Below are 23,094 nucleotides of genomic sequence, written 5' to 3' on the forward strand. Positions count from 1 at the left end.
CATTGTACAGGTAACCAATCCATAAGTTATTGTACTCTGTATTTAAAAAATCTGAAAAATATCACGGGAAAAGTGGAGTGGTACATTGCCGTGCATAAACTATATCTTTTTCCAGTTTTCAGGAGGAATGTCGTCCAACGGTTCTCAAAAATTGTTCCGCAGATAATGGAGGTATGTGATTCCTGAAAGACTTGCTGTTAAAAAATAAAAACCAATAAGATTATCTATCGAACACCACTTAAAACATTAAAGGAAAAGTTACGTTGACAATGAGTACTGATAATCGTATGTTGGTTTTCATCGACCCAGGTATGAGTATTTGGAAAGTTGAGAATTCCATTTCTTGTAAAAAAATGATTTATCTGTAATCAAAACATGGCTGAGAAATTGAGAACCACATGTACATTGAAAAATGAGCTGTTTGCAAAGCAAAAGTTTCTGCATAAATTCATATCTTATGGCAACAATTCTTGTACAGGTGTATTGTGAAATGAATGAAATTGCTTCATGCAATCTGCTTACACTTGCAGATGAAACGTTTACATGACCTGACAACCCTCTGGTACGTGTGATAGGAGATACTAGTACAGCACGAAGTATTTATATCGTCGAAGTCTCGCTCTACCAGCATTTAGTCATAATGGTTCGGTGTACCTGTTTCTCTTAATCGTCATTCCGTCAATGACGAGGGATTTTTATGGGTCTTTTTATTTCACAACGCAACTGATTTAGTCGATGTCAGACTAGGGTAGCGTGGTTTTGGTTTTTTCTCCCAGAAACCCGGGATTTTCGTTCATTAAACAGCAAATCGATCGCAGAACACATGCAATTAATAAACATATTATATACTGAACAATATGGCCTAAGTCGCTGATGCGTCTAAAACTCTACAACCTTCACAACCTCGGCACAGCAGCAAATACTTTACGATTTGGTACTCGTCGAGTTACATTTTCGGCGTATCTTCGAACAGTAGCTACGGAAAGTCAGTCATCAGTTTGAATACCGTCGATGACGCGAGGAACTTTTATAGACTTTTTTCACTCCGTGGTTGAGTTAGTCGGTCTCAGGCGTAGATAGCAAGGTTTTTTCTCCGGAAAAACCGGGGTTTTTGTCCAGCAAAAGCAGGCAAATCGACCAGAGAACACAAGCAATTTACAGACACAATACACGTGGGTAGTTGAAAGTTACTTTCTAGGTGACCCTAATTTAATAGTTTAGTTGTTTTTTTTTTTTTGCATTAGTTATAAAAAACTATTATATTAGTGTCACACAGTAATTTCTTACATATACCCATGTGTACTGTGTTTGTAAATTGAGTGCGTGTCTCTGGTCGATTTGCCTGTTTTGCTGGACGAAAAAACCCCAGTTTCTGGGGTAGAAAACCTTGCTATCTACGCCTGAGACCGACTAACTCAGCCACGGAGTGAAAAAAAGCTCATTAAGGTTCCTCGCGTCATCGACGGAATTCGAGCCCGGGCCTTTTTCATCCGGTGTGGGGGGGAGGACGGTGACGATACTACTGTGCACACGCACAGACATTGGTCAGAAAAGGAATGACTAAATTAGGAGAATTCCAATGTTTACTCGTTGTGGTCTTATTCTTCGTCGTTAAGGTAAAAAGCTTGAAGCTGTTGACTAACTTAATTAACCTAGTCCAATTAAGTAGGCTCCACCCGTCCTATGCACTTTTAATTAAAATCTTATTACAACGTCAGCGACGGTATTGCAACCATTAGAACGGATCAAAGCCAGAAAAATTTCTCAAGGCCTCCATGTTCGGGAAGAACCGTATTAAATATAGAAAAGCATTTCAAAGGCTACCTAACTCCTTGCCTAGAAGTGGCTATCCGTCAGCATCACAAGAAGTGATTCAAATAATTGAGATGCAACAAACCCGATTATCTAGTGCTCGCCGTACATCTCGTGTGACTGGTGTTAAATGGTGCACGGTATTTAAAGCTTTAAAAAGTAGATCTCCACCTGTTTTCCTATAAAATCAAACGTCTACATCGATCGGAACCACAAGAACTCGTTGTGATTTCGCCTGGTGGATAACTGACAAGGTCGTACAGGATCTTGAATGGTTATTTAACATGCTATGGAGGAATGAAGTGCACTTTCACCTTGATATGTGTGATAAGCACAAATTATCTAATTTGGGGTAGAGGAAACTGCCACGTGCACTTTGGGGAATCCCTCCCCCTACTAAAAGTGTATGAGGTGGATTTACGGCATATTTATTGGTTCCTTTTTCTTTGAAATCATTTAACAATCGAGGGCATTTTGAACCACGCACAATTAACAATACTGCAGACCAAAATTATCACACAGATTAGTGAAATTGCTTTACATGGAAACAAATTTTTGTGCACGATGGTGCTAACTCTCATATTGACAATAATGTCAAAAAGCTGCTACGAGAAACCTTCATGGAAGAATGAACTGTCAGTCGCCATTTTCCACATCCCTATCCTGCAAGATATCATCAGCCGAAATTCAGCAGATTTTTTCTTATGGAGACATCTGAAACACCCTCTTTACAGAGGGTTTGTTTGAGAATTTTTTAGGCGCATGGGCACTATGGCCATAGTGCGCCACCCTGTTTACAGAGATTTCTGAAGCAGTTACTCATGAGCTGGATGTAGGATACAATATCGATACAGTATATTTGGATTTTGGCAAGGCATTTGATTCATGAGAAGTTACTGTATAAACTGGAACATGCTGGAAAGATTCTAAGATGGATTGCAAGATGGCTGAAGGGCAGAAGGCAGAGGGTTGTGATTAATTGGTATTCTTCAGAAGTCGTGTCTACAAGGATCGGTTCTTGGACGGTCTTGATTTTCATAAACGACATCTACGAAAGGATAAAGAGCGTGGTGCCAAAATTTGTAGACAACGTAAAGATTGGAAGAGTCCTTAATGATCAGTGCCAAGCAGGGCTCCTTCAGGATTACTTGAACAGACTTCAAGAATGGTCAGAAAAGTGGCAGCTGTGTTTTAATGTAGCAAAATGGAAGGTCTTACACTTGAGGAACAGCAACCGTAAAATAGCTTATACACTTGGTGGGGTTGAATAAAAAGTAGAGGAAAAAAGGGATCGGGGAGATACGGTGCGGGAAGATATGAAGTTTTCTGAGCAGCGTAAACAGGCGGCAGGAAAGCCCATGGTGTCCTATCGATGATTTATCGAACAATATCCTGTATAGATAGGGATGTCATAATACCATTCTATAAGGCAGTGCACCATCGTGCGCTTATAGAATACCATGTTCAAGTATGCTGACTTAATCTGAGAAAAGACACTGAACTTCTTGAAAGGGTACAAAGACGGGCAACTCGCATGGTGAGATCAGCAAAAGAGCAACCGTACGAGGAAAGCCTTCGGTTGTGTGGGCTACAGAGTTTGACAACCAGGCACTATAGAGGAGACCTGATTGAGGTTTATAAGGCTCTCTGAGGGGTTAGCAAAATGATGAAGGCAGAATTTTCACTGTTATAAAGAATTCTAGAACTAGGGTCCATAATTTCAAATTACAGGAATGAGGTTTACCGTTTAGACTAGATTACAGGAAGTTTTCTTTTAGCCATAGAGTCGTTGATTACTGGAAAAGTTGCCTTCGTAGGTAGTTGAGGCAGACAATTTGAATAAATTTCAAGATCATGGTGTGCATAATGTAAGGGTCAGGCTCCACCTGTGGTTTCCACATATACGCCATATCCAGGGCCGCCGCAAGTGGGTAGGCGAGATAAGCGTCGCTTACGGGCGGCAGTTCAGGAGGGCGCCAAAAAACTTTTTGACGTACAAGTCGAACTTCTGTTTAACAAACTTCTTTATAGCGAAATTTCTATTTAGCAATATTTTTTGAATTCCCCTTGGTAATTATATTTAAAATAGATTCCGTAGATCGAAGAAAATTTCCATATAACGAAGAGATTACGAGGACAACTTGGAACGCATTGTTCGCACCTCTGGCCTTCGGGCAGTTGAGGCAATTAGTGCTGCACGAACGAATTAAGAGTCAAAGGGTTTACCATCCTGCAACTCTGTACTCGTAAAACCTATCCGCTTGTCCCACATATCCAGGAGTCGCACTGGTCATCTGATTGGTTAACGTTTACCAGTATTCAACATGGCAATCAAATAATTCATTTGAAATAAATACAGTACACGAAATTGAAGACTTACGTTAATTTGCTTATTATCTGGATCTGTGTTTCCTATTTATATTTCGCAGGGTTATTCTCCAGAATATGCTACAATCCCGTGCTTCGGCCGGAAAGAGAGGACGAAGGCAGTGATGGGACGTGAAGGCACCTCCCACTCACTGTTTTATCCGTTCTCCGGCATGTTACTGGGGAATGTCACGTGACATCACAATATGTCGGAGCTCAAATGAAGAAAAAACAGCAAATGGCAATTTTTTTTTAAATAGCTAACAAAAATTAACACCACATACAACCCTGATTCTTCTCGCCCGTACATTACTAGGCGATTTCACGTGCATTAACAATGAGAATTGCTCATGCACCTCAACAGAAACGCTTATTTTATTTATTTATTATTATTATTTTTTTTGTTCTGGGGGCTGCTGTCCCCACACCCCCTGCTAATAAAGAGAACCTGATACTAACTCATATAATTAATGCCAAAAACATTAAATTGTCATGAAACAACTTGAAAAAAAGAAAAAGAAAAACCAGCTCATCAGTCCTTACATGTTGGCGGGTACACTTCATCAAACATGCACACTGAAAACACTTGTATTCCGAAGGTAATCAAATTCACACTCATACATCGTTCAATTTCAGTCTTACATTAAGCCATCCTTTTGCAAACGGAATAACAAAAACGCACAATAATCGAGGCAGCACAGCAGCACGACGACGACTAAACAACAGCACGATAATTTCGCATTTTCCGCTAAAATCATAAGCGAATTTGCTTCCAATCAAACAACCAGAAACGCAAAATGAGGTAAACTACGCATTCCCAATAATCAGCCAATCACAGAACTCGACAGATCAAGCACTCTGTTCTTCGGGCCACGCCCGCAATAGAGATATCCATGTCCTGCAGTTCAACCATAATAATATACAGCATATGATAATACTTTTAGCAAGGCAATGTATAGTGTTCGGGGATCTTCAAAAGATTTATATGAAAATGAAAAATTTTTAAAACTTACTGAAACAATTGCTAAATTTAATTCAGCTGTGGCAGAACATACTCGCGGTATTCAGAAATCTGAATCGAAAAATATCGTGCATTATTTGGATGATCAAGTACAAAATGAAATTATTGAAATAATTTCACAAAATATTATAACTAAATACGAGAAATGAGTATAGAAGCTAAATATTGTGCTATAATCACTAGAGACGAAAATAAAATTAACTGTCTCTAGTTCACTGTCTTTTCCCCTCCTTTTCCTCCTGGTGTAACACGGGCCTGCTCCACTGACCACAGGGGTCGCCTCCTCTATCGCCCTCTTACTTCCTGTTTCCACCCCCCCCCCAGCCTTCAGTCTCTCCCCTACTCTGTTCACTTTCACAGCGTAACCACACACAGTCTAAATTTAAATTTGAAACTTTGACCTGAGGTCGCCTTCCCTTTTGGCTCCATATTTCTGACTTTTCCCCCTTACTCTGCCTAAACACCAGCGAACGCCCCATACAATGCCAAAATTCCAACTGCATGCGAAAACCCCTTTCGGCCTAACCTTTCAGCAACTGCTCCCAATATTATTAAATTATTATATTTATTTTTTTTTTTATTATAATATATATATATGATATAATATAAAAGTTAGGCAAAGGTAATAAAAATAAAATAAAATAAATAAAAAGCTATCATTAGAGGCAGCAAATGCAAATCCTCCACATGAAGCCTAATTATATCTAATAATTAAAATAAATCTGATATTTAAAATAAAATAAAAACATCAGCCAGTAGTACGGCAAAAAAGTAGAGCGAAACACAACGTAAAATAATATAAAATAAACAAACAGGGAAGGGAAAGAAAGGGTAATAAGACAAAAAAGTAGTCGTTAATCCCCTGTATAATTTAGTCATTAAACCCAATTAATAAAAACGATGTAATTTTAAATAATGCCAATTATAGTTAATTTAGCGGTTCCTCCCCAGAAGGTACCAGTTCCAAAAGACGTGAAATATCACCAAAAGGGGGTTAAAGAAACTACAAAAAATTAAAATATCAAAATGATAGACTGACCATCATGCCCCATATCGACAGAGGACCACGAGGCCAATAATGGTCATGGAATCGCTGCATTTCAATCGTCATACAAATCATCGCAAAGGCGGAAATATTGAAGAACCAAACCACCCTACCATTCTCCGATAGATCAACCAATGCAGAGGATTTGCATGGCGGTGGTCCTTATGCAGCGAGAAATAATCTATAGAACAGACAGCACTCTAGACCAGAGCCACACCACTGACATAATGTAAGCTTAACCAGCTTATATAATAGAAAGAAAAGAATAGATGGCGGCACAGGCGCTGCTTATTAGCATATCAACCCACTACTGCCACTAATTATATGATGTAATATAAAAGTTATTTATTTATTTTAGTTTTTATTTATTTTATTTTATTTTTATTACCTTTGCCTAACTTTTATATTACATCATATAATTAGTGGCAGTAGTGGGTTGATATGCTAATAAGCAGCGCCTGTGCCGCCATCTATTCTTTTCTTTCTATTATATAAGCTGGTTAAGCTTACATTATGTCAGTGGTGTGGCTCTGATCTAGAGTGCTGTCTGTTCTATAGATTATTTCTCGCTGCATAAGGACCACCGCCATGCAAATCCTCTGCATTGGTTGATCTATCGGAGAATGGTAGGGTGGTTTGGTTCTTCGATATTTCCGCCTTTGCGATGATTTGTATGACGATTGAAATGCAGCGATTCCATGACCATTATTGGCCTCGTGGTCCTATGTCGATATGGGGCATGATGGTCAGTCTATCATTTTGATATTTTAATTTTTTGTAGTTTCTTTAACCCCCTTTTGGTGATATTTCACGTCTTTTGGAACTGGTACCTTCTGGGGAGGAATCGCTAAATTAACTATAATTGGCATTATTTAAAATTACATCGTTTTTATTAATTGGGTTTAATGACTAAATTATACAGGGGATTAACGACTACTTTTTTGTCTTATTACCCTTTCTTTCCCTTCCCTGTTTGTTTATTTTATATTATTTTACGTTGTGTTTCGCTCTACTTTTTTTCCGTACTACTGGCTGATGTTTTTATTTTAAATATCAGATTTATTTTAATTATCAGATATAGATAGATAGATATATATATATATATTTTTAGGTCGTTGCCACTGAATTCTCAGGAAGGTGGCAGGACCTGCCAGAGTAAATATCTAAATACTTGGTGTACCTGGTCTGCCTCCACGAGGCATAGTGTGGACAACGTTTGGCCCCAGCAGGGGTCTAGCGGCTAAATGGCCAGAAGAACAACGATACACGACTACACTTACAAAATCTATACACTTTTAAATCTCTGGCCTTTACAGTGTTCTGTATCACAAGAAAATGTATACCACGCGAAGATGGGGGAAACCTCTGGTGTCGTTAGAAACGAACACACTATACACTATATGTCCATTCCCACCTCTTCAAATTAACGCGCAACGAGCAAAAACAGTAGTTGACCAGCTCAAGCATAAAGCACAAGAAGAAAAAATTGACGTAATTCTTATATAGGAACCTTATACATATAATGGCAATATAATTGGATACCCCTCCTACTACAGAATAATCCAGTGCACAACTGAAATTTCGTGGGCTGCAATAGCAGTCAAAAATACTGAAATAACCGTTACTAAGATAACATCCCTCCACTTCTATCAGTGCCTGCGCCGAACTTTCCACAGCCCTGGGATCCCTGCACGTGCTTTCAGTCTATTCTAGACCGGGTGCCGACATCGATATTGTACCAAATCTTCTTTAGACAGCTCTGGATACTCTCCCTGGCGCTAAAATTCTTGTCGCTATGGACGCTAACTGTCGTTCTCAACTTTGGCACAGTACCACACCTGACCGGACTGGGACACGTAGCGGCGAGGTCCTCGGAAATTTCATCACAGCAGTAAACCTTCAGGTACTCAATCGGCCTGGAAATCTCTCTACCTTTAGCTCCACACTTTGGGAGAGTACAATAGACATCACTCTGGCCACCGCATAAATAGCCCCAAAATTTACCAAATGGAAGGTTCTGGAATCCTGGACAACGTCCGACCATCGAGCCATTACCTTTTCCCTTGGTCGGACTGTTGACAGAGCTCCACCTGCAGGATATTATTCGCTTTTGCACGAAGAAAGCTAACTGGACTCGCCCTCAACAGAAAACTATCTGAAGATACTCCTCTTATCACTCAGAATCCACCTGAACAATGCATTGCAACACTAACCAAAATAATTCAAGAAGCATGCACTGAATCTATCCCTAAAAGGAAGCCCTTTAGGAACGCAGCTCCTTGGTGGAACGCATAGCTGGATAATCTCAGAAAGGTCGTCTACCGTTCCAGAAAGGAATTCTAAAGAGCTCGAGCCACACTACCCCAGACAGAAGTGGATACAGCCAGGGAAGTTTATAGAGCCTGTAGAAATACATATACTGAGACAATACGAAAAAGCAAAAGAGCCTCCTGGAAACAATTTGTCACTATTGCAGGAAATAATAACCCCTGGGGACTCGTGTATCGCATTGTCATGAACAAACCCCCCAGAGGGGGAACTTTGAATGCAACTACAAAACCCGATGGAACTACTACCATGACTTGGGAAGACTCAGTTGAGAATCTTTTAAACATGCTCTTTCCTAATCACAGTGACCTTATGACATTTGACCAAAACGAAATTGTCACCATGAACAACGACTACTCTTCAGACAACGTTGAAGAACCATTCACAATGGATGAGCAACAAGCTGCCCTCCACAAGACTAAGGAAGGAAAGACTCCAGGCCATGACCTACTGGAGGTAGATATCATTAAAAAAATTGCAGAGTATTACCCTCTGCGGCTGCTCGCCACCTTCAATAGGTGCCTCGAGTATGGTGAGTTCCCTTCAACCTGGAAGAATGCTCACCTTAAATTAATCTTGAAAAGCCCAGGCAAACCACCAGAAAACCCGAAATTGTACCGTCCGATAGCGCTCCTCCCCGTGCTAGCTAAATTATTGGAGAGATTGCTACTTTATAAATCCAGCAGCCGTAATCTGCTAACCTAGCTTCAACGACACAATTCGGATTGAAGCAAGGAACCAGCACAGTAGATGCAATTCACCACCTGATCTCTACAGCTACAACTACAGATTTCAAGTACTCTATGGCAATAACAGTTGACTTCGAGGGAGCATTCAATAGGATATGGTGGCCCAGCATCCTTAGGAGGCTCCGTCAGATCAACATCCCAACCAGTTTATATAAAATCATACAATCATACCTAACCTACAGAAAGATTACTGTTGCTGCAAAGTTTCAGCGCTTCACCAGGCAAGTTTCACAGGGCTGCTCTCAGGGCTCTGTCCTGGGACCATTCTTCTGGTCCATTGTCCTGAACGAGTTCCTGGGGATGGACCTCGAGCAAGCCTCCTCTATGGCATTTGCTGATGACTTAATCCTGATAGTCCGTGCTGAGACTGGGGCACAGCTGGAATCCAGATCCAATCATGCAATCAGAAAACTACAGGACTGGGCTGCCTTACATCGACTCTCCATTTCCGGAGAAAAGACCAAATCAATCCTGTTGAAGGGAACCTTGCAGATTTCAAGACCTCCAACAATCAAGATCGCAAACAGACCAATCAGGCTCTACTCTGAGATTAAATACCTCGGAATCTTGATAGATGCACCGCTAACATTTTTTCCCCACTTGCAGTACCTAACCTCTAAGATAAGAAAGTACACAGCCATGATTACATGCATCAGCCGGGCAGACTGGGGGCTTAAACGGAGGGCCTCTCTCTCATCTACAGAGTTATCTTCCTTCCCATAGTTTGTTACGGTGCAGCTGTGTGGTGTCAGAGAGTCATCCTTGACTGAAATCGCAGAAAACTGGAGTCTATCCAACGCTCTCTGCTTTTAACCATCACAAGAGCTTGTTGCACCGTAAGCACCCCCGCTCTCCATGTTCTGGCTGGCTGTTTGCCCCTCCACCTTGAAGTCATCAAGAACGGACTACATCATAAACTCAGAAAAGGGATCCCTTGTACAGTCGCTAGCATTCAGCTTGATAGCAAATGACCCAAAACACGAAAAGAGAAGGATAGCAGAAAAACTGTGTGAAATATGGCAAGATCACGGGGATTCGACAACAAAAGGTGCTGTTATCAAAAAATTTATCCCAACTGTATCACTGACATACCCAAAGCCTCCTCCGTGGTTTGCTCCATATCTCCAAGTCACCTTCCTGCTTACAGGGCATGGCCCATTTAGACATAAATTAACAGCGCTTGGAATTGAAGAAAACCCATTCTGTCTGGGGCCATGAAGAAAACTGGGAACATGTCATGTACCTCTGTCCGCAGTATGAGGACCACCGGACTAGACTATTCACGAAGATACAAGAAAATCTCCGAAATTCTGAGCACCTTTTTCTCACAGAAGAAAACTTTTATATAGCTCTCACTGAATTCGCTCAAGATGTATTCCAGAGAAGACGTTCTACCCACTTGAGGCATACATTACCAATTCCAGGAAAACCCAACTGATGACACTAACTCTTCGCACTTTTCTTTTTTTTTTCTTTGCACCTGAATACCTTTGGGTTTGTCGGGTTTAGCTGAAATCTGGCTTGCCAGATTTCAGCTAAACATGGCAACATGTTTAGCTGAAATGACAACATGGCACTCTCCTTTGCAGACATTTCAAAGACATCTTTGCAGACATCTCTCATCCTCCTCCTTGTTCCCACTTTGACTCCACTTCTTGTACTGTCTTCTCCACTCAATCTCACCATTTTTTAAATTTATTTATTTTTATTTTTTTATTATTATTTTTTATTTATTTATTATCACTTTTGTTTTATTCTGTTTATTTATTTATTATCATTTTTGTTTTATTCTGTTTATTTATTTTATTATTATTTATTTGTTTTTTTTTTAATTTATTATTATTTATTTATTATCATTTTTGTTTTATTTTATTTATTTATTATTAATTATTTATGTTTTTTATTTATTTATTATTAATTATTTATGTTTTTTATTTATTTATTATTTATTTTATTTATTTTTTTTTTGCTCTCCGTCAGGAAGTTCAGGCTGCCCCTGACGGAGAGCAGCCAGAGTACTGTGGAAGGCTGGCTCACCTCCCAGTTGTGGTGGCGGGCAACATGGAGTCCCACTAGAGACCTTGCGGCTAAGAAGCCAGAACATTACAACAGAACCCAACACACTACACTTTTTCTGGCTTTTACAAAGTTCTGTATACATCACAAGAGTACTGATGGCACAGATGTGGGAAACTAGGTGGCAGGGTCTGCCAGAGTAAAATATCAACTACCGGGTACCTGGTCTGCCTCCACGAGGCTAAGTGTGGACAACGTTGGGCTCCAGCACGAGTCTAGCGGCTAAATGGCCAGAAGAACAACAATGCACAACACTACACTTACAAAACCCACACTTTTAAATCTCTGGCCTTTACAGTGACCTGTTACACCTACAATGAAAGCAACGCGGAGATGAGAGAAACCCCTGGTGCCGCTAGACACGAATACACTTTACACTTTTTTTTGTCCATTCCCAGAAATTCATCGAGCACCAAGTTCCAAAAACAAACTGCTTGTCCAACGGAAGGCTATCGTTTTAGTTGAGGTTTGTATGTATGGCGGTTTTCTGATGTCCAGTTTTCCTTAAAGTAATATTGATTTTGACTTGATGCTAGATATTTTCAGCTTGTGAGTTCTAGCCCAATCCTGCTGGATTTTCAGGGCGTAATTTGCTTGGATTTCCTAATTGATCTCTGGTATTTGCTTTGAGAAGGACAAGGTCGTCTGCAAAAGCGACCTTGTGAAACGTCACTGTGTCCATTCCCCGAAATTCATCAAGCACCCAGTTCCAAAAACAGGGACCCAACATTGAACTCTGGGGCAATCACGGGCAACACTACGCGTAAGTCTATGGTATCTGGTTGTAAGTGTGATTTTCCAGTTTTTAAGATGGTCTTTGATGCTGTTATATAAATTCTGATATATTTCAGCGTGGTGTATTCTCTTGAGTATGCTGGGCCACCAAAGAGTATCGAAGGCTCCAGTAAAATCAATGGAGACGGCCAGCAAGTAGGTTTCCTGGATATTCTGTACAGCTGTGATAATTTTATTCATTGCATCCTCGGTCGAGCAACCAGGTTTGAAGCCAAACTGCTTGTCCAACGGAAGGTTTGCATTCTGAAAGTAAGTTTCCAGGCATGAGAGAATCAATATTCCCAGTCCCTTGCCCATAACTGGCTATTGTCCTGTAGGATTAAGGTTCTCTGGATTTTTCAGGATTAATCTGAGGTTTTCACTTTCCAAGTTGTAGGGAATATTCCTTTTTCTAAACATTTGTTGTACAGCTGGAGGAGGTGGTGAGGATATGTCTGGACTAACTGTTATTAAATCATAACTCGGGCATTTCTTTTCTTTATCTTCTGTCTAATGCTGATTCTTGTTCTTTTGCTGTAAACGGGGGCTCAATATTTGCATTCAAATATCTATTGTACATATGTTGGCTTGCTCCTGAGTAAGAGATTGGTCTTCTAGTGGGAAGAGTGAGTCTAAGATGTTACTGAGTGTTTCTTCCCAGGTGTACGTGGATTGTCCCGTTTGGGTGTGTATGGTATTAACCATATCCCATTTTGGTAGCTTGTTGGTGACGATGCGGTCAACAACGCTCCAGTGTTCTGGATTACCTGATGTAACAATAAGTAGTTGCCACGATTGTTTTTTTCTTTTGTCTTATTAAGTTGGTGTAGTTGTTCTTCAGGGAGAGATAGATCTCCCTCCGAGCATTTACCTCAGCCAGCGGCCAGCCAGATCTGGATGTTTGAAAATATTTTCTTGCTGGTGGACTCTTCGCCGGAGGTCTTCCAATTTAAAGGTCAACTGGACAGTTACCTGTGTGAGGAGGAAAGCACGTAATTTGTGCTTTCTTATCTATTTTTTCTTTTCTTTTATTTTCTTCTTTTTTTTCCGCCGGTATGCCAAAAAACCTGTGACTTCCTTGCACTATATGGCGAATACCAACACTAATAGTAATTTCCCTTCTTTCAGATTTGAAGAACACAATCCGTTGTAAGGTAGTGAACATTACACTAGAAAATTTGAAGGCAGCTGTGGAGAATTTTGAAGGCAATGTCTCCCTTCCAATAATGGTGAACATGTGGAGATCTGATAGTAAATAGAGATTGGTGAAAATTTTGTCCTTGTGTTATTTTTCTAAATTAAAAAATCCCACATATACTGATCAATTCAAAAAAAACAAGAGGTTATTTTTTGATACAACGTATAGTTTTAAGTTACTAATTTTTAAATGTGAGAAAGGACTTTACAACCTCCCTGCACAATACTGAGTACAGCGTTTAACTCATTCAATAAACCTACAAGCGCTGGAATATACGCGTTTTCCGTGTTAGTGGTAAACGAATCCCGGCGTAGAAAGCTAGGGATTTTTAAAATATGTTCCACATTAACGATTCATTCACTTTTCGGTTTTTTTTTTTTTTTTTTTTTTTTAAATAAGGGCATATGGGGGATATATAGCGTATATCCCCTAACCCAAAAGGCATATTCTTCGGCTTCCTTTCCGCAGCCCTTTTTTCTACAACTTTCTTTTTTCTATGGTTACCGTGGTAAACAAATGCAAACGAATAAAGTTCTCTCAGTATTCGAATAGTCTAAGTGTCCGTTACAATTATTGTATTACTTATGTCAATTTAACTGGTGTTTAAATGAGTTACTTACTCCCTAATTATACTAACCACGTGCAGCAGTTAACACATAATGGCCAGTCATGCATGATAAATGCCACACGTTCCTCTAACCAGTTTGGCTGAATTACAGATTTCAACTTCTCCACGTTCATTATGCACTCTACTGATAAGAGAAGCCTGTAAATCAAGCAGGAAGAATTAAAAAGAAAAAAAAAAAGGTCCACTTCTGATTTCTTAGAACTTTTCGCCCGAAAGGAGCTCTACATCTGATAACAATAAATTTGACACTACATCATATTTTTCATCAAGCAATCAAACTTCAAATAGTGTCTAGCTTGTTAATTATGCAGTATCCCGTTCGGTGGTATTCATTTTATTTTTCTGCTCATTACATGAACGTATGTATAACTTTCCAATTCGAATTATATGGGACATTTAGTTTTTATTTTGCTTCACGGTGAATCATGGCAGGGCATCTGAATTTGTAGAAATTACGAAAAATAGCAGCGTGAATGGAAGTGCATGAGAGTGTTATGGTGCTGCAAAGAGATTATCAGTGTTACTCTCAGAGGAGTTTTCTATCATGAGACACCATTAAATATAGTTATAAATTTATGCAGTTCCTAGAGTGTTTGCAAACAATTGCATTTTCAAACGAGGCGACCTCTATTTTTAAGTAAAAGTTAAACCGCATCCCACTAACCAAAAGTGAACTGCAGGTGTTTAAAGTGTTGCATGACAGCTTGCATAATTAGACTAATGGAAAACTTCAACGCAGAAAGAAAACTTGTTATCAACTTAAGTGTCTCCAGTATGCAAGAAACGTTCGTTGAATTCGCTTCATTTGCAATTAAATGCCGTTCCAACTACAATAAACAATTGAAGGATGGAAATTTTACCAAATTATGAAGATTTCAGCCACTTCCGAAGGGCCGTTCAGTACTAATTTCAAGCCTGGAAAACTGGCTTATCATAGCGAAATGCTACCTAGCTGTCTAGGAAATGGCGAAAATCTTCATAATCTGGTAATATTCTATTCTTCAATACTCTAGTTAGCTACTGCTTTTCGGATATTAAAGGGTCTTCAACAATGAGACTTTGAACATCAAGTTTTTGTGCATTTCACCTAAATGGTGCTCGTGAAAATGAATTAATCAAAGTGGCCTTACTTGGTCGCAAAGGCCACCAAACTCCTTTAAAGTAATTTTATTTATTTATTTATTTATTTATTCAAGTAAAGAAAAAGGAAAGGTTACATTTACCCCCTAGACAGCAAACATTTGCTAGGAGGGTAAACATAACTATAACAGATTAACAATATATACATTAATATAAAGGATACAGATCAAATTTATTACAGCAGGCTAAGCCAATGTTCAGGATAAATGGTCTAAATAAATTCAGCATCCCTCGAAGCACGGTGCGGGAGAGCAGGCAAGTTGTAGAAGGCTGTCCGGAACAGGATGGAAGTGCAGTTTGTCCTCAAATATAGAAGCCGACGGAGAGCGGAGGAGACTTGAAATATCTAAAATTGCAGTATTGCGTAGGTATCCGCAAAGACTTTGGATCTGTAGGTCTTGTCCACGCAAATCGCCTCGGGATTAATATTTAGGTCATTCAGGAGACCAATCGTGTTTGCTGGAAACATGACTGAGCGAGCTGATTTGATTGAGGGTAGGTTGGATCTTAGATATTTGGTGATTAGTTGCTCTTCTGTTATCTTTGGGTAGAATGATGATCCTATTGATGATGGGAGCATCTAGTCTACCCGAAAGAAGCTTGGAGAGGTCATTATATTGCGAGTAGTGATTATTTGTTTCCAATGGGTCATTCCATACAGTGAGTGCGGAATAGTCCTAGAGATAGTAAGGGGGGATGTCCCGAATACCTATTGAGGGATCGCAGTAGCCAATACTCAAGCCCCAAGAACTGCTGCAGGTAGGTTGGAGGAGCGGAGGACCAGATTTCCGACGCGTAGAGAGCCACGGGTCCAACTCAAGTTTGGATCAATCTAGATATTAGCTTCTTATTGCCGTAAACAACCAGTTCCTGACAAGCAGACCAAAGGGCTGCATAGAATTTGTTTCTGCTTCCTTGAAGTGCTCCAGAAAAGACATATTCGAATTCCAGACCAAACCGAGGTCCCTGTGAGAGTTGACAAACTTGATGTGATGTCCGTTTATAGAGACTTGTATTGGGATTATTCTTTTCCTCTTTGTGAACGTCATCCGGGCAGATTTTTCGGTATTTAGCTCGAGTCCAATTGGGCTCTGGACCAATTCCACCAAGGGAAACATCACCAGGAAATTCATACCCAATGTCGAAAGAACCTACCCAAAGTCACCACATTGGTTTTTCCCAGGTCTACATGCTACCTTGCTGACAGGACACGGACCCATTAGGGAGAAACTCTCCATCCTAGGCATCACTAACAATCCACTATGTCACTGTGGACTCCCTGAAAGTTGGAAGCACCTAATGTACAGATGCGAACTATATGAGATCTCAGATGCCAACCAATAACAAAAATATATTACCTGCCGCTAGACCAGGAACATCACATCCTGAATGATGAAAGGCACTACAATGCCTTCAAGATATTTGCCCACGATCTCTTCGAAAGACGAAAAACCTTCCCGCTCAATTAAGACATAATTCTGACGTCGAATGTCCCTCCAGTAGCAACCGAGATATACATCCACCCACGACCAAACTAAGCCTGGCAACAAAACTGATAGTACAACTTGAACGCGACCTGTGTGCCAGGAACGACGTCTTCACCGGATACGATATTTGCGTGATCTGGACTCTGCACCGACCTTGACAACCTGCAGATCTGCTTCCAGCGCCATGTGGCGATTTTTATCACGCTCCCTTGCGTGGTACCTGTAACCCCTCGCCCTTGGCGGGGGGGAGAGGAGTTCTGTCTCCTCCCCCCGCTTCTTCTTCTGGTGAGGCATGGGCCTACTTCACTAACTGAGTGGGGTCGCCTTTCCTAACATCCCCATACTTCTGTCTTTTCTCCCCAGTCTTCAGTCTACCCTCCCACGCTATCTATATGCAAGAGAATGCCCCACACGTCTAAATTTAAACATGTCAAATAAACCGCGATCTCCAGTTTTTGCCTTTTTCAACTTCAACGTTCCCGTACGTTTTTTTTTTTTTTTTAAGGTCCTTGCCGCTGAAATTTCAGGAAATTACTTGACAAGACTTGCCAGAGTAAATAATTATAATAATGGTGTACCTGGTCTGCCTCCACGGGGCGGAATGGGGCAACGTTGGGTCCCATTAGGGGCCCAGCGGCTAAATGACAAGATTGTACACGACATTACATATATACAAAATCCATACACCTTTAAACCTCTGGCACTGACAGCGTTCTGTTTCACACCCACAAAGTATACTGCGCGGAGATCGGGGAAACCCCTTGGTCAGTTTGACACTAAACACACTACACCCTACCCCTCTGCAGACAGTAAAGGAACGGGAGAGACCATTGTACTCTACAAGGAGCCGTCTTTCCTGCAAAATTTTATTGAGTACGGTGAGGAGATTGCCGGAGATCCTGAAGTAGTTCTTCAGGATGTTAAGTAAGGATGTGATGGAAATCCTATCATATGCAGCTTTGACGTCAAGAAAACTTATGTCGAGCTGAGCTCGAGAATTCAAAGCTTCCTACATGTGAAAGACAGTTTGAAGGAGATTGGTGGTAGTAGATCTTCCAGGGACCACGGTGTGATGAAGGTGGCAAGGTCTGTGGTGGAAACAGTGCTCGATAAGTTGAGTTAAGATTGCCTTTTCAAAAACTTTAAGGAGCGAAGAGCCCACTGAGATCGGACGAAAATCCTTCACAGTTTTTGGTCTCGAATTTTTGGGAATGGGTTTGACGCAGTAGTGTGTCCAAATCTGGAGCACAGTCGAGGTTCGCAAAATTTCATTAAAGATGTGTACAAAAGCATCCACAACGAAGACACGGGATATTTTAAGGATAAACAAGGGAAATCCGTCAGGCCCGACAGTAGCTTTGTTCAGTAACTCGTTTATTACTTTCATCTTTTTTTTTTTTTTTTTTTTGTTGTTGTTGTGAAATTATACATTTCAACCAACAATGCATGTTGAAATTACATTTCAACCAACAATGCTACTGTTGTTGAAAACATTTCAAATGAATGCCTTTCAGGCACCATTAGCATTCTTTTTAAGGGTTTCAAAACCGGGAAATCTTTTCCTTTAATCCTTCATCACGGTAAAAAATTCACTCACCTAATCATCTTTCCTTTCCAAACGTGTTTCTTTAGTTAAATCTTAAGAAATGAATAGTACCTTAGCCATCTGTCTGTCTGAATGAACCAATCTTCTTCCTCTTCTTTAAACCTTAAATTGCAGTCAGAAATTGTTGCTCTAGACATAACCTCATCCCCATAAACATGATTTAACATCTGAATTGCCTAGATTGTACTGCCCCAACGTCACACAAAATTTTATATTAATTCTTCTAAAACAGGATCACAATCTTAACGACACAAAGAGAAATGCACACCATTTTCCACTCCCCTCCATTTTCCGCTGGCTAACAGCAGACTAATCCAATTTTTGCGTGCGTATTGTTAACTCACGATGAAACACCTTCGCAAGTGATGCTCGAACTGTCGTATGGAAGCAGCAAAATAAAATCACCCTTATTACTCTATGGTCGTACTTCGTTTTCATCAAGCAATTGATGAAAACAAAGGTTTGCTTATTCTAGGAGCGTTTTTATTCGTTCGTGCAGAAGAACCGGAGAATCCAGAGGGAACCTCTCAACTAAATCCTAAGACTAACCCACTCGGTATTGAGTAGTACCGTCTACCAATTATAGTTAAAGAATGTAATGCAAATCACGCCAGGTTACAATGCCTCTATCCTATATTTCTGGAACAAATGTGCGTTGAAAGTTAAGACATTCAGCGCACATTCTAATTTCATCCTTAATAACAGAGGGAAGAAAAACGTCATTTATTTTCCTCCCTTCTCTCACCGACGCTGCACGACAGGGATAAAACAATCAGCTGTGACCCAACAATAAGCACCAACTCCCCCCTCCCCCCTTTTTTTTTCCAGACAAGCAAGCTGATAATTCTCCACCGTAGATACTTAACATCAGTTCCGGCTGAGGTCCCACAGACGTGTTATCTGATCCAGCCTGCTCACAGGTAGACGCTGCTTCCATCCCGCCCCACCCGTGTTTCTTTTACACAATGGAGCCGGGTTGTAACCCCAATGAAAAAATTTCATCCAGATAGGTTATCATTCGGGGTGGAGTTAGAAAATTATCGCGTGTTAAAGTTCAATGTGAGGGACTAAATGGATGCAGTACATGTCCAGTGACAATAACCATACTTTTTATCTCCATAAATGCCAAAATTGGTAAAAGCTTTTCTGGTACATTTTGCTCGTGTAATAAATGGAATTTTATGTCATTGGAGAGTTCAGCGAACTTTGATCGCATTTTTTTAGAGAAGTGAAAGTGTAGATTCCAGTGAAAGAAATTTCATAAGCTCAGGGGAAATCTAGGTACTTTAAGTAAGGATAAAATTCCGCCGCATAACAAAAATAAAATAGCTTTCCTTTACTTATATTAGGTTGTATAGAATAGGTACCAAGCCAACTGAAGTCATGAAGCTTCAGATGTCGTCGATGTTGCTGTTTTATGGGATGAAAAAGTTTCCTGGAGAAAACCCATACAAAGTCTCACCTGGGGCTAGCTAACTCCGACCATGTGTGAAGAACCTCACGAATTCCTACAGTCGAAATTGGATTCGAACTTTCAATATCTTCAAAACAGCGATTTCAGTCACTACACTAGTGGTTACGGCAGTTTTAAATATGCGTTTAAGACTGTCCTTTTTTTTCTACATTTTGTTATTGTTTCTTGCTACTCATTACTTAAAATAGCGCGGCACAAATACAGTAGAACCCGAATAAGAAGTTTCCAAGGAAGTGGAGGTTTAGAACTTCTTACGAGGGAAAACTTCTTAGAAGGGAAAATGACCTAAGGGTATGAAATATTAACTACACAAATAAAAATGAAAAGTTACACAAACATAAGTTAAAGATGATTTTTAAGTACTATTTCTGAATTTATAAATATTTTACTCTGCCTATGGGACAATTTTTAAACTGAAGATTTCTAATTGCTTAACATTCTGTTCATTAAACAAATTACCACGTTGGAAGGATGAATTCCTTTGAAGTTCATCCTTCCAACTGTAACCCTTCAAATTAGAAAAATATAATATAATTAGTATAATCAGTATAATTAATAATATTTGTAGCGTTAAAATAAAACTGCCAAGGTGGGACGATTAATTAGGGCCAATGCGGGAGGTAGAGAAAAATACGGTTATTCTTTAAAGAATTACCAAAAATACTAATGGTAATCCACAGAAATAAATAAAGTATTATAAATTTAGCTTTCAACCACCTAAAAAGGTCACAATTACATTACAATAAGACAGAGCAACAATCCACTAAGTAATTCAGAACTGTTCACAACCATCAGAAGAACAGCAAACGCTTAAGTGATCGACGTTATACAATTATGGATATCGATGAAAACAATTGCAACAGGTCATTTCCATTATATCAAAATGTTTATACTAAAAAGGTTTCAGGGTTGAAAGCCTCACACTACAGAAAATTCACTAATCGAACAAGTTAGCGCTTAGCATCATTTTAGTTCGTAGTAAATCACCGAAGTAGGTGAAATGGAATCGTTTTTATTAATATCAATTTATTTCCAAATAAATGTCCCTTTACAGCTATCCAGCTAGAGCACACGGGTTACATGATAATAATGAATAAATAAATATTGCCATACTATTTACAATCTATGTACAAGTACTCACATGAATTGATACAATACGTGGTCTAAAACAGGATCTGATTATATAAATACAACCATCGTAGATTGTTCCTGAATGGCAATTATCGTAGAAACATAAATACAACAATAAATGGATAATATAGCATCCGAGAAGTTATATCACCTACAATTTTACCAGTCATACATATCTACCAGAGATGCAGATCTGTACGTTTTGTCCTTGCAGAGCTTCTGACAGTCAATGGATAACATGTCATCCAGGGAGGTCATGCTGCGCAGCTTGGATCTGAATGGCAGTGCGCTGGTATGAGTTCTATTACGATCTGACGGTCTAGCAATGATATCCCAGATATCAGGTGAGCTTAATTTTCCGGAGAGAAGCTGGGCGAGGATCACGAGGTTCCTGGAGATTATATGATACTTCCAAGGTAGCATATTTAGATTAGAGAGCATGACAGATTTTGAGATTGTAGGTGGTAGGCATGCGACATTATTTAGCTATTTTAAAATCCAGTATTCCAGAGATAGGAACGTGGTTTGATAAGATGAAGGTGCCGAGGACCATGTAGTTGAGGCATACAATGGAATTGGAGTTATGCAACGGAGAATATAGTTAGTGATAAATGTGAGTTATGGAAATTGGAAATCTTCTGTTTCACTTCCCATATAGCAGCATATGTTTTTTTTTTTTTCCGAATGGCATTAAAATGAGGCAAAAACGTAAGGTCTTTGTCCCAGGTGAGGCCCAAATCTTTATGCTGGGTGACGTTTTTTAACTAGGGAGTTGCCAATCATGATGTTCACATTGTTTATATTTGTCTTTTTGGTTATAGTAAATTGAGCAGTTTTTTCGTTGTTAATGGAGAGCCCAATCGCGTTAAAGTAATTTTGAAGTTGTTGTAACTGTCGGTTGGAGATCACTGTGGTAGTCTGGAGAGACTGGTGGCATTTTGTAACAACAAAGAACTTTATATCATCGGCATACGCGGTAAAGTTAGCATAATTTGCAAGGAACGTTCTAACGATGCGGAAAAGAGGGCAGCAGCGAGAATATCACCTTGGAGGAGCCCTCTGGAGCAGATAATTTGATAATGATCATTATGATCTCTTATCCATAGAGTCCTGGTCTGTAAGAGCTTAAGGAGATCTAATAGATGACTAGAGATTTTGAAGTAATCGCCCAGTATGGCGCATAGTGCAGGGATGGACAGGTTGTCGAAAGCCGTCTTGATGTCGAGAAACAGAATATCGACTTGTTCTTTGTTGCTTAATGTATGTTCTACTCTGAAAACTGTGTCCATGAGGTTGGTGATAGTGGATCGCCCAGGTAGAATACTATGGAGGTACGGAGGATTGTGGCTTAACATATGATGGGCGAGAACAGGAAGGATGACTTTTACCATGATTTTGAGAAAGGTGCGCCCTACAGCAATTGGTCTGTAATCGTTGGGCGTTTTTAGATTAGACTTCTTTGGGATGGGAGAGACATAATACGTGTTCCAGATGGAACGGTAAGCTCCTGTTGCGAGGATGGAGTTGTATGCATCAAAGCAGAAGGTCAATGATGCATAATTTGATCATAAAAACAGGGAATCCATCAGGGCCGGTGGTGGAGTTGTTGGGAAGACTGTTGATGGCTTCAATCGGGTGATTCTTGGAGATGGCTATTTTATCCAGTGGTGTTTGGTTTGATGGTGGATTAACCTGTATTAAGGGGATGGGGACAGGCAGGGGTTTGGTTTCGAGTGACTTGATCCACTCGAGGAAGACGTCGGTCATCACGGGGAACCGTTGGTTCTTGTTGGTGTAGATTCTTTTCCCTAGTTTCATTCTAAAGGGTATCCAATCATTCTGTGCTTTTTGTTGTATCTCATGTGAATTCCTTCACATAACAAAGTAGTAAAAGTAAACTACGTATCACAACTATATAGTTTGAATACCAGAAAGGAACAAATATTATGACTCAATATTTCTGTATCATACACTTAATATCACTATACTATGAAATAATATTACTGTATAGTTAGTGATATTAAGTAATAAAATATGAAATAATTGATGATTGCAGTTCTGTTAAAGACATGATTATTTTTATTGTTTTATTTAAAGCTCGGGAAATTGTATCGTAGCAACTCTTATCTACTTTCTTATTTCCTAAAATTTTTATGCTTTATTCTAAACTATATACTACACTGTCCACGTGCCATACCAAACAATGTTAAAGTAATTCCTGGTATCTGCAAGCATACCTTAGAGCTGAGTTGTGCAGT

Source organism: Mastigoproctus giganteus, chromosome 11 (genome assembly GCF_048544385.1).
Source record: "Mastigoproctus giganteus isolate SK-2022 chromosome 11, ASM4854438v1, whole genome shotgun sequence".
Taxonomy (NCBI): domain Eukaryota; kingdom Metazoa; phylum Arthropoda; class Arachnida; order Uropygi; family Thelyphonidae; genus Mastigoproctus; species Mastigoproctus giganteus.